The 7236-nt window shown below is 43.3% G+C and overlaps 2 non-coding genes across 2 annotated transcripts; both read right to left on the bottom strand.

Moving 5' to 3' along the window:
- Positions 1–352: 352 nt before the first annotated feature.
- Positions 353–515, bottom strand: LOC135035118 (U1 spliceosomal RNA). Its single transcript, XR_010230199.1, has one exon. It is a non-coding gene; the product is annotated as a U1 spliceosomal RNA (small nuclear RNA).
- A 152-nt stretch (positions 516–667) lies between these two features.
- On the bottom strand, positions 668–831 carry LOC135035140 (U1 spliceosomal RNA). The gene has a single exon (XR_010230212.1). It is a non-coding gene; the product is annotated as a U1 spliceosomal RNA (small nuclear RNA).
- Between the last annotated feature and the right edge of the window lie 6405 nt (positions 832–7236).

The following is a 7236-nucleotide window of genomic DNA, read 5'->3' as shown; positions in this document are numbered from 1 at the left end:
AGGGCATGGAGGCCTTTTGTGGTGCTTGGATGACCCCTAGTTCGCATTAAGCACCCCCACCCTCCTTCGGTGTGGGGCTCATGTTGGCCATTCCCCAGCCCCTGAAGCATTCAAGCTGATTTCTTGCAGCAGCTGGGCACTGTAACAGCTCCAGAGCTGCTCTGTAAAGCAAGTAAAAGGGTGTGGGCCCTGCAGCACTACCCGTAGTTTGCATTGTGCATTGGGAGGCACAAAGTAAGCAGACGGGAGGAGAAGTCAGGATAGTGCACAAGGGTATAGAAGGGAGGGGCTCAAGAAAAAAGAAGTGGAACCAGACAGCAAACTAGGCTGGAGAGAGACCTGAGACAAAGAGATCTGAATTACATGAGAGCCGACCAGGGAAAACTCAAATTATGCAGTCAAGTTTCCCACATTTGGGGAAATCGCAGGGGCAGCACACCCAGAGTGCAATGGGTGAGCCTTGCCCTGGGAGAAGCAACTTCATGATCATAGTATCTCACCTGGCAGGTAAGTAGGAGTTGGGCTAGAGCTGGGGAGGGTCGCTGCTCGGGCACCCCCCTGTCAAGTGAAGGAGATCCAACTGAGGCAGCACAAGGGAACTCTCGAAAGAAGAACAAGGCTAGAGGAAGATCTGAGACAAAGAAATCTGAATTTTACCAGAGCTGACCAGAGGAAAGCACAAATACAGTCCCCCACTACCACAAATAATGCAGTCGAGTTTCCCACATTTGGGGAAATCACAGGGGTCAGCATACCCAGAATGCAATGAATGAACCTAACCCTGGGAGAACAATCTTCATGACCATGGTATCTCCTATGCAAAATAAGTATGATTTGGGATAGGGCTGGGGAGGGCCGTTGCTCAGGCACATCTCTGTCAAGTAAGTTGCATTTGATTTGTTGTTTGGGGGTGCTTCAGTATTAGGCAGCCTTCTGCCCTACCATGTTCATCTGAAAATATGTGTTCTCCCTGCAGTTGTTGTCCCCAGATGAGAGTTCCCTTGTGCTGCCTCAGTTGAATCTCCTTTTGGAGAAGACCTCAATAAGATTGTAGCTGATCTGGCTACTGCTAAAACAGCTTGCCTACCTAGTATGACTCCTACCACGCAGAAGGCTAAAAGTACTTTTCTTGGCCCTTTCATCCTCCAGGTAAAGCGTACCCAAGGTCAGGCATACCCAAAGCAAGCTCATGTTTCCAGACCTGCCAAGCCCAGACTGAAGCAATCCTGGGCTGCCCATCAGCCTGCTTCCAAAACGGACAAGCCTGCCGCATGACGGTGCAGGCCTCCCTCTGGGGGATCCCAGGGTGGGGGGCCCGACTTCTAGGTTTGGCAAAGAAAGGTATAATTCTAAGCTAGAGAATTCTGTTTGGAGCTCACCTTGTACTTTGTGAAGAAATAATCAGCATTGTGGCTGAGCAGATACATGTAGTGTGTGGCTGCAAACTGCATGGATCTGCTGCGTTGTAATGCTGATTCTTTTTTTTTGCAAAGTACCAATAGCTTCATATAATGTTCACAATTTTTATGCAGGATCAAATAGCTCAATAGGTAGGGTGTTTGATTAGAATTCAACAGGTTATAGGTTTGAATCCTGGGTATGGTAGTTTGAGATGTGTTATTTAATAAAGTATGTTGTTCTGACTGCCGGCATCCTATCACCTGGGATATCATACTAAATAAATGGAGTTGATCAAATTTTTTTTTTTTTTTAACTAGGGACAATTTCCAGATACTTCCCTTTATAACTGAGATTGCCCCCTGGAACTTCACATCAGTTGACAACTATGCATGAGTGGGCAGTGCTTGCCCTGGATCTGTCCACCCATTTATGTGCCGCCATAAAATAAAGCATGACTAACAGTTATCCTGGGCGTACACTACACAATTATCTGTCAGGCTATCTATCCAGTCTGGATGGTTGGAATGAAAATCTGGTAATGTATAGGAGCAAATGTCAATTAACCATTTGCTCCCAAACACTAGAAAAGTGGTCAAAAATGGTCATTACACAAATTGGTTAAACCCAAAATTTAACCAATTTGTTTAGGGGACCATTTTTGTCCATTTTTTAGTGTTTGAGAGTAAATCGTTGATGGTCATTTGCTCACATAGATAACCGGATTTCTATTCCAACCAGCCAGTGTTGGAGAGATGGTCTGCCAGATTACATAATGCATACCAGAGCCATAACTAGACTTTTTGGTGCCCTGTGACAGAGAATTATATGCCCTCCCCCCCATTTTTGCAATATGGACAAAAGGCGCATGCCTTGTGGGGAAGGGGCATAACAAGATTGGTCTCAGAGAAAGCACATGAGATATGAAGATATATCTAGTATACTTGACACTCAATGGTTTGTGGTATTGCAGGGGTGCCCTCCTTAAATGCATATACAGTCACACATGGCATGTTTGTGTAAATGGCATATCAGCAGTCAGCACTAACTGGTGACATGCCATTTGTACAAGTAAGCCATGTGTGACTAATATATAAACATACTTTATTAAATAACACCTCAAACTATCATACCCAGGATTCAAACCTAAAACCTGTTAAATTCTAATCAAACACCCTACCCATTGAGCTACTTGATCCTGCATCTATTCTAACCTCCAAAAACAGATTCAGTTGCATTTTCCAGCGTGTTTTGTTTGCGCCTTTGCAAATGTCTTACATCGACAAACTTATTTAGTACTATTTTGCAAATAGGGTTACATTGTCGCAACATTGTGTTCCCTAATTGCTTGATTTTTTAAATGCAAAAATTGATAAAGACACCTGATAATTGCTCTGTGGAGTCTTCTTTTGTGTCTACTTCTTATCTACATTTAATTCCCTACCTATAATCAAGGCATTTTTAAATGCTGGGTGCTGCCAGGACGTGAGGCCTACCTAGTCTTTAGATCTGAATTTGAATGTACTTGTGAACTAACTTAATTTCCTACTTCTAAATTCATTCCTAAATTCACTACTTACATTAATCCTGTAGTTGGGCATTTTGAGCCTTCAATTGTGGGCATTGTTTTGTGTCCAGACCAGCAGCTGGTGGTGTGCATTTGCTGGAAAGGCATCGAAGACCTCCGATATGCTGCATCTCCTGATGTGTGTCTGCCTCAAGTGGCTGTCAGCAAATGCATGCTAGACACCCCATTCCAAGCTGATTGTGACATCACGGAACATGCATCATAGAACAGGCATGCTAGAACATGGGTCTTCAACCTGCGACCCTCCAGCTGCTGTGGAACTACATATCCCAGCATGCCCTGCCTCAGTTTTAGCATACCTTAAAAGCAAAACTGTGGCAGGGCATGCTGGGATGTGTAGTTTCACAGCAGCTGGAGGGCCACAGGATGAAGACCCATGTGCTAGAACCAAACCGCAGGTACATTGAATGCTAGCAAGCTGAATGTTTAAATCCTTTTTGTTCCGCAGCATTCCAATGCGGAAGATTCCATGGAACCAGAGATTATTCCATTGAGAAGGACATGCTGCCTGGATGACTGCACTGTGCAAATTAAATCACGGAGCCAGTTGGCTTGTGGGTGGCTCTGGTGACTGGGTGGTTGGGTGGGCGGTGTGTCGGAGGTGGAGCACATGCAAATGAATGTGTATCATCCAGCTAGTGAGAGAGAAAACTCATGTAGGAGTGTGCCTGCTTGTCAGTGAGTTATGCACCTTGCCAGACGTCAAATCTACATGGAGCAACTGGAGGGGACAAGAGCAGGTTTGGAAAATATAGACAGAAGAGCATATATGCTGGCGCATTCTCCATGATTGTGTCAGCTTATGTTTTGGTGCACTGCACTTTCCTCCACTAAGTTTTAGCCATTTTGTTTAAACGCAAGTGTAGTTGCTTCTCGCTCTTTTGGCTGTGATATTGTATTGTGGTTGAAGAGTCTGCTGGAGGGATTGTTTTCTTCATTGGCGAGAGACTGAAGATATTCCAGGATGGAAGGCTTGGGAACACTATCCGTTTTTCAGTTGTGGAAGAGTTGAAAGACCGGATTGGACTACATTCTATAGTAAAGGGTATCTTTGTATTTATTAATCCTCCCTTTATATGTGTCTGTCTTTCAATAAAGCTTTGGGCTTGTGATTCCGTCACCCTCTTACACTCCACACCCATAGCCTTATTAACTATTGTATTGTTTAAATGTATAGTGCAGTTCATGATTTATAGTGTAGGCTGACCTGTGCTGTAGTTCTTGAACTGTACTATACCGACAGCATTTGTATTGTGTTTTGGCTGTGCTGCAACACAGTACTTATGTGTGTAATGTTTATGTATGTTTTTTTGCTTCTTTATGTCAATAAAGACTGCTTTTTTAATCCAATATCTGAAAACAATCAATGTTTATCTTTGATGGCAATAGAAGTGGTATGATATTTGCTGCTTTTGAAAGGCAATATCTGATATGTCCCCTATCTGGGAACCATATATTAAATGGCTTTTCAGAAAAGGGAGATGGGAGAAGAGCTTTCAGTACTTGTAGGACCGATGCACATTTCCTATTCTAGCCTCCAAAAACAGATTCAGTTGCATTTTCCAGCGTGTTTTGGATGCGCCTTTGCAAATGTCTTACATCGACAAACTTATTTAGTACTATTTTGCAAATAGGGTTACATTGTTGCAACATTGTGTTCCCTAATTGCTTGATTTTTTAAATGCAACAATTGATAAAAACACCTGATAACTGCTCTGCGGAGTCTTATTTTGTGTCTACTTCTTATCTACATTTAATTCCGTACCTCTAATCAAGGCATTTTTAAATGCTGGCGGCTGCCAGGACGTGAGGCCTACCTAGACTTTAGATCTGAATTTGAATGTACTTGTGAACTAACTTAATTTCCTACTTCTAAATTCATTCCTAAATTCACTACTTACATGAATCCTGTAGTTGGGCATTTTGGGACTTCGATTGTGGGCATTGTTTTGTGTCCAGACCAGCAGCAGGTGGTGTGCATTTGCTGGAAAGGCATCGAAGACCTCCGATATGCTGCATCTCCTGATGTGTGTCTCCCTCAAGTGGCTGTCAGCAAATGCCTGCTAGACACCCCATTCCAAGCTGATTGTGACATCACGGAACATGCATCATAGAACAGGCATGCTAAAACATGGGTCTTCAACCTGCGACCCTCCAGCTGCTGTGGAACTACATATCCCAGCATGCCCTGCCTCAGTTTTAGCATACCTTAAAAGCAAAACTGTGGCAGGGCATGCTGGGATGTGTAGTTTCACAGCAGCTGGAGGGCCACAGGATGAAGACCCATGTGCTAGAACCAAACCGCAGGTACATTGAATGCTAGCAAGCTGAATGTTTAAATCCTTTTTGTTCCGCAGCATTCCAATGCGGAAGATTCCATGGAACCAGAGATTATTCCATTGAGAAGGACATGCTGCCTGGATGACTGCACTGTGCAAATTAAATCACGGAGCCAGTTGGCTTGTGGGTGGCTCTGGTGACTGGGTGGTTGGGTGGGCGGTGTGTCGGAGGTGGAGCACATGCAAATGAATGTGTATCATCCAGCTAGTGAGAGAGAAAACTCATGTAGGAGTGTGCCTGCTTGTCAGTGAGTTATGCACCTTGCCAGACGTCAAATCTACATGGAGCAACTGGAGGGGACAAGAGCAGGTTTGGAAAATATAGACAGAAGAGCATATATGCTGGCGCATTCTCCATGATTGTGTCAGCTTATGTTTTGGTGCACTGCACTTTCCTCCACTAAGTTTTAGCCATTTTGTTTAAACGCAAGTGTAGTTGCTTCTCGCTCTTTTGGCTGTGATATTGTATTGTGGTTGAAGAGTCTGCTGGAGGGATTGTTTTCTTCATTGGCGAGAGACTGAAGATATTCCAGGATGGAAGGCTTGGGAACACTATCCGTTTTTCAGTTGTGGAAGAGTTGAAAGACCGGATTGGACTACATTCTATAGTAAAGGGTATCTTTGTATTTATTAATCCTCCCTTTATATGTGTCTGTCTTTCAATAAAGCTTTGGGCTTGTGATTCCGTCACCCTCTTACACTCCACACCCATAGCCTTATTAACTATTGTATTGTTTAAATGTATAGTGCAGTTCATGATTTATAGTGTAGGCTGACCTGTGCTGTAGTTCTTGAACTGTACTATACCGACAGCATTTGTATTGTGTTTTGGCTGTGCTGCAACACAGTACTTATGTGTGTAATGTTTATGTATGTTTTTTTGCTTCTTTATGTCAATAAAGACTGCTTTTTTAATCCAATATCTGAAAACAATCAATGTTTATCTTTGATGGCAATAGAAGTGGTATGATATTTGCTGCTTTTGAAAGGCAATATCTGATATGTCCCCTATCTGGGAACCATATATTAAATGGCTTTTCAGAAAAGGGAGATGGGAGAAGAGCTTTCAGTACTTGTAGGACCGATGCACATTTCCTATTCTAGCCTCCAAAAACAGATTCAGTTGCATTTTCCAGCGTGTTTTGGATGCGCCTTTGCAAATGTCTTACATCGACAAACTTATTTAGTACTATTTTGCAAATAGGGTTACATTGTTGCAACATTGTGTTCCCTAATTGCTTGATTTTTTAAATGCAACAATTGATAAAAACACCTGATAACTGCTCTGCGGAGTCTTATTTTGTGTCTACTTCTTATCTACATTTAATTCCGTACCTCTAATCAAGGCATTTTTAAATGCTGGCGGCTGCCAGGACGTGAGGCCTACCTAGACTTTAGATCTGAATTTGAATGTACTTGTGAACTAACTTAATTTCCTACTTCTAAATTCATTCCTAAATTCACTACTTACATGAATCCTGTAGTTGGGCATTTTGGGACTTCGATTGTGGGCATTGTTTTGTGTCCAGACCAGCAGCAGGTGGTGTGCATTTGCTGGAAAGGCATCGAAGACCTCCGATATGCTGCATCTCCTGATGTGTGTCTCCCTCAAGTGGCTGTCAGCAAATGCCTGCTAGACACCCCATTCCAAGCTGATTGTGACATCACGGAACATGCATCATAGAACAGGCATGCTAAAACATGGGTCTTCAACCTGCGACCCTCCAGCTGCTGTGGAACTACACATCCCAGCATGCCCTGCCTCAGTTTTAGCATACCTTATAGCAAAACTGTGGCAGGGCATGCTGGGATGTGTAGTTTCACAGCAGCTGGAGGGCCACAGGATGAAGACCCATGTGCTAGAGCCAAGCCGCAGGTACATTGAATGCTAGCAAGCTGAATATTTAAATC

This window comes from Pseudophryne corroboree, unplaced genomic scaffold (assembly GCF_028390025.1).
Source record: "Pseudophryne corroboree isolate aPseCor3 unplaced genomic scaffold, aPseCor3.hap2 scaffold_595, whole genome shotgun sequence".
NCBI classification, from domain to species: domain Eukaryota; kingdom Metazoa; phylum Chordata; class Amphibia; order Anura; family Myobatrachidae; genus Pseudophryne; species Pseudophryne corroboree.
The sequence above is the reverse complement of the archived record's forward strand: the minus strand, read 5'-3'. Positions and strand labels throughout refer to the sequence as shown.